A 16142-nucleotide genomic window follows, 5' to 3' on the forward strand; every position below is an offset into this window, starting at 1 on the left:
ACTTTTAATTCAAAAGAATGATATTCAACAGTAGCTTATATGTTTATAAAGTTAGTGATGGCCCAGAAATTTATACAAGCATAGTTCTTGATTTCTACATCTTGTTGCTATTCCAAACAGTGCTGGGCTGAAGGGGGAAGCTCAGTAAATGTTTGGTTAAGGAGGCAGAAAGTTTTGGATTCAAATTCTCCACTTACTTGGGGCACTTTATTATTATTATTATTAACTTCGGATCACTTGGGGGGCTTTGAATAAGTCATTTAGTGTCTCAATTTCCTCATATGCAAAATTGGATAACAATTGCTGCCTTGTCTCTCTCACGGAAGATCAAGTGAAATAATGTATGTAAAAGTTGCTTTAAACAATTAAATACTTTTTTTTTTTAAAGAGAGGGAGGTGGGAGAGGCCAAGGGAAAGGGAGAGAGAGAATTTTAAGCAGGCTTCATGCCCAGCACGGACCCCAGTGGGGGGCTCGATCTCACAACCCTGAGATCATGACCTGAGCTGAAATCAAGAACTGAATGCTTAACCGACTGAGCCACCCAGGGGCCCCCAGTTAAATAATTTTTAAACTGTAAAGTACTTAAATACCTCTGGGATGATAATGGATTTTATTAGTAAGCATAATAGAATAGTGCTATAACCCAAATGTTTGTGGCTGCCTCCATAGATGGGCAGCATTCTCTGCCTACAGGAATAATCAGAAGGTTTGGTCTTACTCTTTTCCTTTCCTACCTCTCGTGTCTTTTTGAGGTGGCTGTCTGACAGTTACCACCTGCAACTCTGACATGCTATTCCCTTGTCCACTCAATAAGCTGGGGTCTGCTCCACTGGAGCCTGGGGAAAAATGGTGTGGAATAGTCCTGCTTTCCATTGTCTGACATGGTCCCTTCATTCTGCCTTCAAGACTAACACACCCGATGGTACAGATTTGGAAGTCCATGATGCTACCATGGAAATTTTACATAGAATGAGCAGGTTTTTCATAATGTCCAGCATGGTACAAACATAGCCTTCAATTTTTTCATGCAGAGTCCATCTTCACTGAGCATCTGGGAATTTCCTCCCCCTTCCCCATGATCCTGTGGTCTCTTTCTCACCCTCCCTTTCCTTTGAGTCTTGACTTCATCCACAAGGGGGAAGCAGCAAATCCTTCAAGTCCTGTAAGAACTTCTGATTGTCCAATGGAACCTGTTTAAAAAGCCTGCCCTGACCATACTGCCTCAAGCAATGCACTCGACACCATCTATTCTGTTATCCTGTGTTATTTTACTTAACACTGATTACTGTTTAATGATACATACATATTTATTGTCTGTCTCTCCTACAAAAAATATCTGCTTCATTAAAGGGAAGGATTTAGTCTGCTTTGTTCACAGCCAAATCCTCAAAACTTTGAACATAGAATATGCTAAATAAATATTTTTTGAAGGAATAAATGAATTTTTCAGAGTGGACTCTATATGGCAAATATTGGATCATCTTTTATAGCATAGTCGTATCTCACCGGTTAACTAGTTTAGTTTATATGCTAACAAAGTTCCTCTCTGTTTTATTTTTTTATTTTATTTTTAATTTATTTTTATTTATTTATTTTTTAAAGTTCCTCTCTTTTTATATGCCCTAAATCCCCCTATCCTTAGAAGGTGTGCGGGGGGATAGGAAGGAAGAAGTGAGGAGGAAGGATACTTTTGGAAGAAGTGAAATGGAAGGCAAGGACACCGTGATCGGGAGACTTGGGTATAATAATGAGATAATAGATTTCTATCCTTGCTAGGCAAGACAGCTGTGAACATAATAAACAAATATAAAACTATGCAGCAGAAAATGATTATAAGTAATTAGTGGTGAATAGTTTATTAGTCAAGGAAAAAGTCAAATGAAAGGGAGGTTTGAGGATATTGTTGGGGGAAGAACAGATAGCAAATCTGTGACCTTTGTGGTCAGGGTTTGGAACCTGCCATACAGGGAGGGGCAGGTTTATGAAAGGGAAATTTAGCTCCTCTCTCAAAAATGCATTGCTCTTCCTCATAAATGCCTAATGCCACCGATAAGTATAATGATTGCATAAGTGAACACTGAGCATTTTCTGTGTGCCAAGCATTGTGCTAAGTGCATCATGTGTATTTGGTTTAAGCCTCACTATAACCCTATGAGGGAAGTGCTACTATAATATCTATTTTACGGTTGAGGAAACTGAGGCAAAGTAACATGCCAGAGATAATAATAAGCCTCCTTCCAGGCAGTTAGGTTCACTGTGCTTTATTTTGGTTGGAAAGATGGAATGTATTTTGATATTTAGAATGATGTGATTGTGACTTTATTTTTTTAAAGATTTTATTTATTTATTTGACAGAGAGGGAGAGAGAGAGCACAAGTAGGCAGAGTGGCAGACAGAGTGGGAGGGAGAAGCAGGCTTCCCACCGGGTAGAGAGCCTGATGTGGGACTTGATCCCAGGACCCTGGGATCATGACCTGAGCCGAAGGCAGATGCTTCACCAACTGAGCCACCCAGGTACACCTGTGATTGTGACTTTAATTCATAAAATCCTCTAAGTCATTAGAGCTGCTATAAATGCAAGCTAATAGGGCAGATTTTCCCAAGGACTGAGGTCCCCCAGTAGTTAGGTAAGTCAGGAGACCTGGATGGGCATACAGAATTTTAAAGCCACTAAGGAACCTTGCAAACACAGACTGCTACTTTTTTTTTTTTTTTAGTTAGACACCACATCTTTCTTTCTTGCCTCTTTATTTGTTGGATGCCTTGCCACTGTCAACACAGTATCCCCTATTTATTTCAAGGTGTGGTCCCTAATAAAGCAAGCCCAGTCAAAGAGGTGTCACAAAGATGGTTGTGAGCCCAGGCTTTGCAGACAGCCTTTCATTTATGCAACCAATATTTACTGAGCACTTACTATGTGCTAGGTACTCTCCTAGGTGATGGGAGTACAACAATCAGCCATGCTGTCAAGACCTCACCTCTCATGACACTTAGGTTCTAATGAGGAGAGGAAGGAAAAAGGCCTTTCTTTTTTTTTTTTTTAAAGATTTTATTTATTTATTTGACAGAGAGAGACACAGCGAGAGAGGGAATACAAGCAGGGGGAATGGGAGAAGGAGAAGCAGGCTTCCCGCGGAGCAGGGAGCCCGACGCAGGGCTCGATCCCAGGACTCCGGGATCATGACCTGAGCCGAAGGCAGACGCTTAACGACTGAGCCACCCAGGCGCCCCAAAAAAGGCCTTTCTTTAGGTAAAGGGCAAGAAATCCTGAAGGATGATAAAGGAATGGGGTGGAGAGAAAGTATTCCAGAAAGAGGGATTATCTCACATTGCTGTTTGAAACATTGCAATGGTGTTAACCCAATAGGGTAAGTCTAAATTTCTTAGTGTGAGACACAGATGTCTTCATGATCAGACTCCCGCGTGCTTACATCTGCAGCCTTGTGTCTGATCAGTCTCCCCCTGCTGCATGACGTTTGTACCTCCTTGCCATTGAACACATTGTGTCCACAGCCTTGAATTCCTTTCCCGCCTTTGTTTCCTGGTAAACGGCTGTTGGTCCTTCAAGACTCAGATCAAGGGCCGGCTTCTCTTACTTCTTCAGGAAGAACTGATCCTGTTCCCTTTTGGGATCCTACTGTATTTGGTAGCTCAAGCTATTTTAGCACTTGTCACACTGTAGTGCACTTACCTATTATCATATCAGACTTGTGTTCAAAACCCAGCTTTGCTACTTGACCTTTATGATCATCCGCTTCTCAGCAGTATATCTCAACAAATTATTACTTTGTTTTATATTACAATTACATTGTGATTATTACTAATATTGACAATCTGTTACAAGTCTCCAAGCCTCTGCTTCATATACCCATAGATTATAGGGGCTGAACAGTAGCTTAGATTTCTTCTATTTTAAACCAGAATAGAATTCTATAATACTGAAAGGGGCCTTGCTAATGATTTTCAAATTGTGCTTAAACACTCAGAGGTGTTTCTGGGGCTAAGTTGGCCAGTATGTGGGTTACCACCTTGCTTTACCCAGAACATCTGCTTATATATATTTAATCTTATTTGCTAAGTGCGTTTTCATAAGATTTCATTTACATTTTTAAAAATTTCAACTGTTTGGAAGTCATTTATCTCATTCAACTCCTCATTTTTATAGAATTCTCACTTTTTCAAGGGAACAGAACTAGTTGCTGGTAGTCCCAGGTCTCTCAGCTCCCAGTAAGCCTTCAAGGTAGGACTCAATCCCATGATTTTGAGATTCCAGGTCTTGCTTTGCGCCTAGCTATAGAATTCACCAGAATCTGGAGACTCCAGGATTTTGTTTTGTTTTTTAGAATTTGGAATTCCTGATTATCTGCTAAAAAGTCCCCTAATATGCTTGATCGGTTTTTCTCCATGTGCAAAGATATTTACAGTACAGAGGAGACCAATGAACCAGGAGATAGAAAATGCTGTCTCATGGGCACTCTCTGAGTGAAAATGTGAATAAAGTTGTCCAAGGCACACATATCTGGTACGTGCCTTTACAGAGAGAAGTGGGTTCTTCTTCCCGTCCTTGCTTTCCATATTAATCACCCTAGTCACTAATGTTTTGTGTGAATTGTGTTTGAATATGAAAGCATCACCTCATATTTCTCACATTTGTAAACTTTCACCATCCTCTTTCTTTTTCTCAAGCTAGAGGTTATTTTTATTTCCCAGTGTTGGACACCGTAAGTGTCCTAGTAGCAGGTTTTATAGAGCCTGTGTTTTAATTTCAGACTTGAATGTTTAACTCCTAGTACCTTTTGCATTAAAGTCCATATGTTTGCTCTAAATAGCATGAAGTGATAATTGAGTCATTAAGACAACTGTTGCCTTATTAGGGATCCAAGAGAGCTGAATGGAATGCTGCAAGTGAAAACTAACCACATTTATTTAGCTTTCACTGCACATGTGCATGTCTGTTTTCCAAGCAAATGCTTCTGCAGTGCAAATTTGCAAATGATATGAGACTCAAAGAGATTGCTAAGGCTTTAGGGAGGGCTAATGCCTTAGGATCCAAAGAGATCTTGATAGCTTAGAAGGAGTGGCCAATTCAAACAAAATAATAAAGAAAAAATGTCCACTGTGCCCTGGCTCCAAAAAGCCCACTTGACAGGAGAGATAGTCTTTAAATTGAAAATTTCCTTTGGTCATAAATTCAATAAGTGTCAATCTTCGCTACAGTAATAGAAGGATAGACTCTAGAACAGAATAAGTGATAATATTGGTATTCTCATTGCGGACTGGATCTTCTCCTTCAGTCCTGTGTGTCACCAGCCCAGGAATGGCCTATTTTATTTTGTTGTTGTTGTTGTTGTTTGGTTTTGGCTCCTATAATATTCATCACCTTCAATGGCCCCCTTTCCCTACATTTCCCTGCAAACTTTTTTTTGGAGACTTGATGTTTTCTCAGTCTTCCATAAACAGGTTATAGACCAATCTGAGCACATTCGGAGGAGGCTGCTGAAACCCTTGTCCAGCGAGGAGCAATCTGGAGATTCAGTAATGGTAACCTGGGGTGGGGGGAATGGTTTGTGAGTGGGGGCATTGGAGAGGCATAGATATTTGAGAGGCTCCCTTCGGCAGGGCGGCCCTGTTGGGGCACTGGGTCCACCCACGGACACTTATCACCCAGCCGATACTTGAGAGGGCCTGGGACAGAGACTGCAGAGTACTGCATAGGCTGGGTACATCTACTCCCAGTATAAGGGTGATATATACTGATGACGACTTTAACTTAGGGTTGCACATATCCTGCTATGGAAGGGAGGTGGCTGGAGCCACACATAACTAAAAGAATGTAATTCCAATGGGAATTAGCTGAAATCTGGGGAGAGTAGTATACTTTCCACAAACAGGGGAATGTGGGTTCCAGGCGCTCTCAACTATATCTTAAGGATTTAGCATTACATAAAATGATTCTGCTGATAAATATAGAATTGAAAAGGACTGATAAGTGTAAAGAATACTTGGCACAATTCTGGCTGTGTAATACATGCTAAAAACATTGTTGTCATCATTATGGTTATTATTATTACTAAGAGTCAACTTATGTTTAAGGTATTTTGAGCAATTGCACTTGTGATCTTCATTTCTGGCTGTGCCTCTGTCACTCTTCTGATCTGGATTTTAGACTTTCATGGTCCTGTCTCTGACCTTTGGCATCTATGTCGGCATCTCATCCAGGTCCTGCCAGACAGGATGGTATCAGTGTGGATATATTCTCACTCTCTCTATTCGCATTTGCTCCAAGTTCTGTCCTTAAAGTATACAAGTTTTTTTGTCTCCATTTTACAGAGTTTGGTGATTGCATTTCTAGTGCTCTCCTCTTGCTAATTTTTATCCTTAATTGCAAGTGCGTACATCCATGGGATGCTTCTCTGCTGTGTTAACTCCCTTCTAAAGCTCTAGAATGACTTATGTGAATGTACTGGAATGTTTATTGCCCTTGTGCAGAGTAAGGTTTTGTAGTCAGAACTTCATGGTTTTAGGCAAGAAAAAAGAACTTCCCCCGTGCTGAAAGCTTCCTGGAACATGTTCACTCATTACTCACTCTTTTCTCTGGGTACTTCCTGCTATTAGGACAAATATGCCCACAGTAAACATAACATCAAAGGAACTGTCTGGCACAGTGTTTAACTGTTTTATATCCACCACGTGTATAACACAGTTATTCCTAAGGAAATCCTGTGGCTGCCTGTCATTTTTAAGTAAATTGGATGCTTTTTCCTCTGACCTAAAAATAGAAAGTCAATTAGCTATCTATAAGCCAACAGCAGATTTTATTATAATGAGCCAGGCCATAAGAGACAAATGACCCTGTTATCTATATGTTTGTAGAAGCTATTTAACATTAACTCGGACAAAATAAATCACGTAGGCCCTTCATCTAAAAAGTTGCATGTCCCTATTTGTTCAGTTCCACTGACTGTACTTTGTTGCTATCTTATCCTACAAAAATAGTCAAAAGTAATTTTGCTTATAACTAGGTTACCTACAAGAATATCATTGATTTTTCCTTCTCATTATAATATTTTTTTCTTTTTAACTCTTTTCTTTATAGACAATTTAGAGGTGCAGAAAAAAATCCAAAAAAGGGAGAAAAATCACCCACAAATCCCATAATCCCATTACTCACTAATAACCATTATGGAATTTTAAGTCCTTCTAGTCATCTCCCTGTCTATTTATCTGTGTTTATCATAATATATATGTTTGTCAGATATATCAAAATTCTCACAATACTGTATCTATATTTATAGTTTTACATATTTGGGATAATACTATACATACTTTATGGTGTTGTGATTTTTTCATTTAATATTCTATTGTGAATATTTCTCTTTTTTAAAGATTTTATTTATTCATTTGAGAGACAGAGGCAGAGACAGAGAGAGCAAAAACAGGGGGAGCAGCAGAGGGATAGGGAGAAGCAGACTCTTCACTGAGCTGGGAGACCGACATGGGGCTCGATCCCAGGACCTGGAAATCGTGACCTGATTAAAGGCAGACGCTTAACGGACTGAGCCACCCAGGCACCCTGGATGTTTCTCAGTATCATTTTATAATGATACTATTTTATTTTATTTGAGTATAGTTGACACATAGGGTTACATTAGTTTCAGGTGTGCAACATAGTGATTCAACAAGTTTATACTATATTCACCACGAGTGTAGCTACCATCTGTCCTGATACATCAAGGCATTGTTATTACAGTATCATCCACTATATTCCCTATGCTGTGCCTTTTATTCCTGTGATTTATTCATTACATAACTGGGAGTCTGTATCTCCCACTTGCCTTCACCCATTTTATCCACGCTGCCCAGCTACCATCAGTTTGTTCTTTGTATTTGTAAGTCTGAATTCTGCTTTTTGTTTCTTATCCATTTATTGTTGTTGTTTTTTTAGATTCCACTTATGAGTGAAATCATATGGTATTTGTCTTTCTCAGTGTGACTTATTTCACTTAGCAAATACCCTCTAAGTCTGTCCATGGTGTCTCAAATGGCACGATCTCATCCTTTTTAATGGTTGTGTAATATTTCAGTGTGTGTGTGTGTGTGTGTGTGTGTATACCACATCTTCTTTATCCATTCATCTGTTGATGGACACAGGTTGCTTCCATACCTTGGCTGTTGTAAACAATGCTGTAATAAACATAGGGGTGCATATATCTTTTGGAATTAGTGTTTTCACTTTCTTTGGGTGAATGCCTACTAGTGGAATTATTGGATCATATGGTATTTCTATTTTTAATTTTACAAGGAAACTCCATACTGTTTTTCACAGTGCTGATACCAATTTACATTCTCACCAACAGTGTGAAAGGGTTCCTTTTTCTTCACGTCCTCACCAACACTTGTTATTTCTTGTCTTTTTGATTTTAGCCATTCTAATAGATGTAAGGTGATACCTCACTGTGGTTTTGATTTGCTGATGATGATTAGTCTTGTTGAGCATCTTTCCATGTGTCTGTTGGCCATCCATATGTCTTCTTTGGAAAAATGTCTATTTAGGTCCTCTACTAATTTTTAATAGTATTATTTGGTTTGTGGTGTTGAGTTGTATGAGTTCTTTATATATTTTGGGTATTAACTCTCTATCAGATATGTCATTTGCAAATATCTTCTCCCATTCAGTAGGTTGTCTTTTTTTTTTATGGTTTCCTTTGCTGTGCAAAAGCTTTCTATTTTGATGTAGTCCTGATAGCTTATTTCTGCTTTTGTTTCCCTCACCTCAGTAGACACATCTAGAAAAATATCGCTATGGACGATGTCAGAGAAATTACTGCCTGTGTCCTTTTCTAGGAGTTGTATGGTTTTAGGTTTCACATTTAGATCTTTAATTCATTTAGAGTTTATTTTCATGTATGGTGTTAAAAGGTGGTCCAGTTTCATTCTTTTGCATGGTGCTGTCCACTTTTCCCAGGACCATTTATTAAAGAGACTGTATTTTCCTCATTGTATATTCTTGCCTCCTTTCTCAAAGATTACTGGACCATATAATTGTGGGTTTATTTCTGGGCTATCTACTCTGTTCCATTGATCTAAGTGCCTATTTTTGTGCCAGCACCATACTGTTTTGATTACTGCACCTTTGTAGTATATCTTAAAATCTCGAATTATGATACTTCTAGATTTTTTCTTCTTTCTCAAGATTGCTTTGGCTATTCAGGTTTTGTGGTTCCATACAAATTTTAGTATTATTGTTCTAGTTTTGTGAAAAAGGTTGTTGGTATTTTGATTGGGATTGCATTGAATCTGTAGATTGCTTTAGGTCATACAGACATTTTAACAATATTTATTCTTTCAATCAATGAACATGGAATATTTTTCCATTTGTTCATGTCATCTTGAATTTCTTTCATCAGTGTTTTATAATTTTCAGAGTAGAGGTCTTTCACCTCCTTGGTTAAGTTTATTCCTGGGTGTTTTATTATTTTTGATGCAATTATAAATGGTGTTGTTTTGTTAATTTCTCTTTCTGCTACTTTATTATTGGAGTATAAAAATGCTACCAATTCCTGGGTATTAATTTTATATCTTGCAAATTTACTGAATTCATTTGTTACTTCTGGTAGTTTTTTTGTGGAGTCTTTAGGATTTTTTTAAGGATTTTCTATGTATACTATCATGTCTTCTGCAAATAGTGACAGTGTAACTTTTTCTTTACCAATAGGAGTGCCTTGTATTTCTTTTTTGGTCTGATTGCTGTGGCTAGGATTTCTGGTACTATGTTGAATAAAAGTTGCGAGAGTGGACATCCTTGTCTTGTTCCTGATCTTTGAAGAAAAGCTCTAAGTTTTTCACCATTGAGTATGATGCTAGATACGGGTTTGTTCTATATGGCCTTTATTATATTGAGGTATGTACCCTCTAAAACTTCTTTGTTGAGAGTTTTTATTATGAACAGATGTTGAATTCTTGTCACATGATTTTTCTACATCTATTGGGATGATCATATGATTTTTACCCCTTGTTTTGTTGATGTGTAGGATCACATTGATTGATTTGCAAATATCAAACCATCCTTGCATCCCCAGAATAAATTCCACTTGATTATTGTGAAGGATCTTTTTAATGTATTGTATGCAGTTTGCTAATATTTTTTTAAAAGATTTTATTTATTTGACAGAGCGAGAGAGTACAAGCAGGGGGAGCAGGAGAAGGAGAGGGAGAAGCAGGCTCCCCGCTGAGCAGGGAGCCCCATGCGGGGCTTGATCCCAGGACCCTGGGATCATGACCTGAGCCAAAGGCAGATGCTTAACCATCTGACCCACCCAGGCACCCCAGTTGCTAATATTTTGTTGTGGATTTTGCATCTGTGTTCATGAGGGATTTTGTCCTAGTTTTCTTTTTTTGTGTTATCTTTGTCTGGTTTTTGTATCTGGGTAATGCTGGCCTCATAGGATATATTTGGAAGCTTTCCTTTTTCTTCTGTGTTCTGGAATAGTTTGAGAAAAATAGGTCTAAACTCTTTAAATGTTTGACAGAATTCATTGATGAATCCATTTGGTCCTGGACTTTTATTTTTTGGTGGATTTTGATTACTGATTCAATTTTGTTACTTGTAATCAGCCTGTTCAGATTTTCTATTTCTTCCTGGTTCAGCTTTTGAAGACTGTTTCTAGGAATTTATCCATTTCTCCTAGGTTGTCCAATTTGTTGGCATATAATTTTTCACAGTATTGTCTTATAATCATTTTTATTTCTGTGGTGTCAGTTACTTTAATTTTCTCATTTCTGATTTTGTGTTCTTTCTCGTTTTTCTCTATGAGTCTGGCTAAGGGTTTATCAATTTTATTTATATTTTCAAAGAACTAGCTCTTGGTTTCATTGATTTTTTTTTTTTTTTTTAGTCCCTGTGTCATTTATTTCTGCTCTGATCTTTATTATCTTTTCTTTTACTCACCTTAGGTTTTGTTCATTCTTCTTTTTCTAGTTCCTTTAGGTATAAGATTAGATTGTTTATCTCAGCTTTTTCTTATTTCTTGAGGTTAGGCCTATATCACTATATATTTTCCTCTTAGAACTGCCTTTGCTATGTCCCAAAGATTTTGGACCATTGTGTTTTCATTTTCATTTGTCTCCATGTATTTTTTATTTATTCTTTGATTGCTTCATTAACCCATTGGCTATTTAGTATCATGTTGTTTATTCCACATATTTGTGTTTTTTTTTCTTGTGATTTATTTCTAGTTTCATGCTGTTTTGATCAGAAAAGATACATGGCATGATTTCAGTCTTCTTAAATGTATTGAGGCTTGTTTTGTGGCCTGATATGTGATCTCTTCTGAAGACTGTCCCATGTGGACTTGAAAAGAATGTGTATTCTGTTGGTTTTGGATGGAATGTTCTGTATATATTTGTTATGTCCATCTGGTCCAATGTGCAATTCAAAGACATTGTTTTCTTGTTGATTTTCTGCCTGGATGATCTATCCGTTGATGGAAATGGGGTATTAAAGTCCCCTACTGTTATTGTATTACTATCAGTTTCTCTCTTTATGACCATTAATATTTGCTTTATGTATTTAGGCACTCTAACATTAGGTGCATAGATATTTACAATTGTTATATCCTCTTGTTGGATTGATCCCTTCATCATTATCATTATGTAATGCCCTTCTTTGTCTTTTATTACAGTCTTTGTTTTAAAGTCTATTTTGCCTGATGTAAGTGTTGCCACCCTGCCTTTTTCTTTTTTTCTTTTGCTTCCATTTGCATGGTAAATATTTTCCTATCCCTTCACTTTCAGTCTGTATGTGTCTTTAGATCTGAGGTAAGTCTGTTGCAAGCAACATAGATGGGTCTTATTTTTTATCCATTCAGTCAACCTATGTCTTTTGATTAGAGCTTTTAAGCCATTTATATTTTACATAATTATTGATAGGGATGTAGTTATTGATATTTTGTGTTATAGTGTTATGTTTGGCTATCTTTTTATTTTTTTGTGTATCTATCTTAGATTCTGGATTTGTGGTTACTATGAGGTTCATATGTAAAATGAGTAAATAGCAGTCTGTATTAATTTGATATTCATTTAAGTTCAAACACATTCTTTAAAAAAAGAGAAGAAAAAAAGCCTTTCTTTTTCATTTTCCCTTTTCTTTCCTTTTTACTCCCTCCTCCATGTTTTATGTATATGTTTATAATGACATAATTTTAAATGCTTGCATAATATTCCATGTCAATTTTTGTATAACATTTTATTTGACTTCTCATTTATGACAGGACATGAAAAGTACTTCTAATTTATCATTCTCTTAAGTGATGTTGTGAAAGAAAGCCTGGTAAATAGATCTTTGTACAACTAGACCCCTTATTTAGCATAGATTACTATAATTAGTAGTACTTGGTGAAATGGCATGAACATTTTTCAGGCTCTTGATAATAATTCATTCATTCATTCATTTACTCATTCATTCAACATATATTTATTGAGAATCTACTTTGTGCCAGGCTCTCTTAAAGGGCTTTGGTATTTAGCAATGGATTAAAAATATCTCTTTCCTTATGCAGCTGATACTCTAGTGAGAGAAGACAAACATTATCTATATAAATGTTATAAATAAATGTATTATAAATAAACATATAAAATATGTTGGGTGGTGATGTGTGATATGGTGAAAAACAAAGCAGGGTAATGGTATGAGGAGTTCTGGGGTTGGGCATGAGGTGGAATGACTATTTTTATGATGTAGTCAGAAGATCTCCCTACTGAGGTGGCATTTGAAGGAAAACCTGAAGGAGGAAGGGAGGGAGGCTCATATATCCAGAGAGGAGCATTTCAGGCAGGGAAAATGACAAATGTGTAAAGACCTCAAGCCAAGTGCATGTCTAAGGTATTGGAGGGAACCACAAGGAGGTCAGTGTGGCTACAGCAGAGTGAATGGTGAGAGAGCAGGAGCCCATGTGACCAGAACAATAGAGGGGTAGGGGGGACAACAGATCATGTAGGGTCTTGTAGGCCTTTTTGGAATTTTTGGACTCTGAGGGAGATGGAAGGTTATTGGAAGGTTTTGAACAGAGAAGAGATAACATCTGACTTGTGTTTTAAAATACGAACACATTGCTCTCCACAGTGATTGTACCAATTTTTACACCCCACCAGCAGTGTTTGAGAGGTCTTTTCTAACACCAGACATTGTCATTTTAAAAAAGCAAATGGAATAAATTTAATTCATTTAATTTTTGTTTGACAAAACTTGAGTGCCTACCCTGTGCCAGATACCATGGTAAGCACTGTATATATATATTGGTAAATAAATGATATTCCTTGGGGCGCCTGGCTGACTTAGTTGATAGAGCATATGGCTCTTGATAGGGGGTCATGAGCTCAAGATCAACATTGTAGAGATTGTTTAAATAAATAAATAAACTTAAAAAATGATATTCCTTACTCTTGTGGAATTTTTTGCCTATGAGATAGACAGAAAATCAACATATTCATTCTTAAGGTATGTGCTGTGAAGGAATCATATGGCAACAGTGGAAAACGTGTGTCTGTTGGAGGAGTGTGTGACTACTTAAATAAGGCAGTTAGGAAAGTTCTCAGTGAGGAAGTGATAGTGAAGTGGAGTAAGTAAGATGAGATCAGTCACACAGAGATCAGGTGGAAGAGAAATCCAGGAAACAGGATGGACAGAGTTGTTTTGTTTGTGTTTTGTTTTTGATTACTTGTAAAGTCAAACATAGTTTTATGTACTTATTGGCCATTTGCATTTCTTTGGTGGAATTATGGTTTGTATCCTTTACCATTTTGGGGGGCAGTGTTCACCCTTATTGGTTTGTAAATCAACAGTAAGAACATTAACAATTGTTTTGTCTTATTTGATGTATTTGTTGCAATATTTGCTCAACTTTATTTCCTTTTAAGTTGTTTTAGGGATCGGTGAAGTTATTGCTGTTGTCTCCAACATATTTGGTGAACTTTGGTTGCTAAATCTGACAACACTAAGTTCATAGGGTCCATTTTAGGGTTCTGCCTTCTGTCTTATTGATCAGTCAGCCAGTCCTTGAACTTGCTTTTGAGAGGGTAATTCTTTTCAAAACTTCCTGAAATTACTGTCAATATTCTTCACATGAATTTTAGTCTTCTATAAAAACTTTAATTCAATTTTAGTAAGGGCTTAAGCTATGATCATGTTAAGCCTATGAATAATGAAAGGAGGAATTGAAATTTTTACTGTATTAATTCTTCCCATCCAAGATTTTAGTATGTTTTTCCATTTATTCAAATGTGTTATGCTGTCAACAAAATTTAATATTCTCTCTATGAATCTCGTGTTTTAATTTAGACTACTGTGTGTGGAATCTTTTTTTTAAATCAAATGCCAGTCTGATGATATTACTCCTTACATTATCAATGATAACATTCTGATGTATTTTGCTTATCATTTTCTAGTCATGTATTTAGTATTTGATATTTATGTAGTTTTGGTTATTTCTAGTTTATCATTATTATGAATAATGCCATTATTACATATTTATTTGTATTTATAAAAGTTTCTGACAGTTTTTGTGACTGTTCTTTTTGTCAACAAAATATGACCTTCCTTTCGACATTTAGTGCCTTTTGCTTTAAGTTCTCTTTGTCTGAATTTTATATTATCAAACCTACTTTAAATTTGCTTACATTTACCTGACAGATCTTTACCCTTTCTTTTATTTTAACCTTTATCAAAGTTTTCATATGTAAATGGTAGCTGTTAGAACATATTAATTGAAAAATACATAAAAATAACAAATAAATAAAATACACTAAAAAACACACTGATCTATGTCAGTCCTGAGAATAACAATCCAAGAAGTCTACCAAAGTTTCTGGAATTGACATGTTTGCATATTTGGAAACTTCTCTCAGAATGTGACATAACTTCCATTTAAAGAATGGAACGTTAAAACTGCTAGCCAAAATTTTAGGACAGATTGTCCTCAAATGTAAGATGTATTTGATGAACAGGTACATTAGATTAATCTGATTGAGTGGCAAACTATAGATTTATGATATTGCAGAGAGGAAGGTATTATTGATAGTTTGGAAATCCTAATAACATTTTATGGAATTCCCAGATTTCCCTCCTTTGTTATGGCCTCAGTGTGGACTACAATGAGGTTTGGTGACTCTATAGTAGCCTAGGCCACTTTGTCCTCATTTCCCCTCTACTTGCTTTTTTAGTGAGCCACCCCTTTCCTCAGCCATAGGATTCCTTGCAGTTTACTGACATCGTAGGGACTTTAGACAATCATGATTTCTATTATCTTTGATTTCCATCTAGTCTAAGGAATACTTCCTCTTTTGGTTTCATGTACAGTTTCTCCTCTACTGTTCAGGTTGCTCATTCTCCTGGCCCCCTTTCAGGCTCTTCTTTCTGTTCTCTAAACTTCTCTATCTACATTCTTAAGATGATCTCAGCTATACTCATGACATCATATACACTTATATGTAGATGACTCACAAATGAGAGTGGAAAAAGGGGGAAAGGAGGGAGATTAGTTCAACAGCATTTATATAATATCTAACAATAACATTCATTGAACAGTCACATTGTGCCAGGCATTGGGTTAAGAGCTTTCACTGTATTATCTAATTAAATTCTCACAAAAATTCTCTGCTATGTCATACTATACCAAAACCTGTACTATATTATACTCATCCTTTTTCATTTTTCCTTTTTTTTAAATTTAAATTCAATTAGCCAACATAGAGAACATCATTCGTTTCAGATGTAGAGTTCAGTGATTCATCAGTTGCATATAGCCCCAGTGCTCCTTACATCCTATGTCCTCCTTAATTTCCATCACCCAGTTACCCCAACACCCCACCCACCTCCCCTCCAGCAACCTTCAGTTTGTTCCCTAGAGTTAAGAGTCTCTTATGGTTCGTCTCCTTCTCCAATTTCTTCCCGTTCCATTTTTTCCTCCCTTCCCCTATGATCCTCTGTGCTGTTCCTTATATTCCTCATATGTATATTTGTCCTTTTTTCTTGTTGCCTTTCCATTTACACCACATCCCAGTTCTTCTTCAAAGACATTATTTCAGCAAATCTTCCCACTCATTACAGAACCAATTTTAATCCTATGGATCCTTTTTAATACCAATA

This window comes from Neomonachus schauinslandi, chromosome X (assembly GCF_002201575.2).
Source record: "Neomonachus schauinslandi chromosome X, ASM220157v2, whole genome shotgun sequence".
Taxonomy (NCBI): Eukaryota; Metazoa; Chordata; class Mammalia; order Carnivora; family Phocidae; genus Neomonachus; species Neomonachus schauinslandi.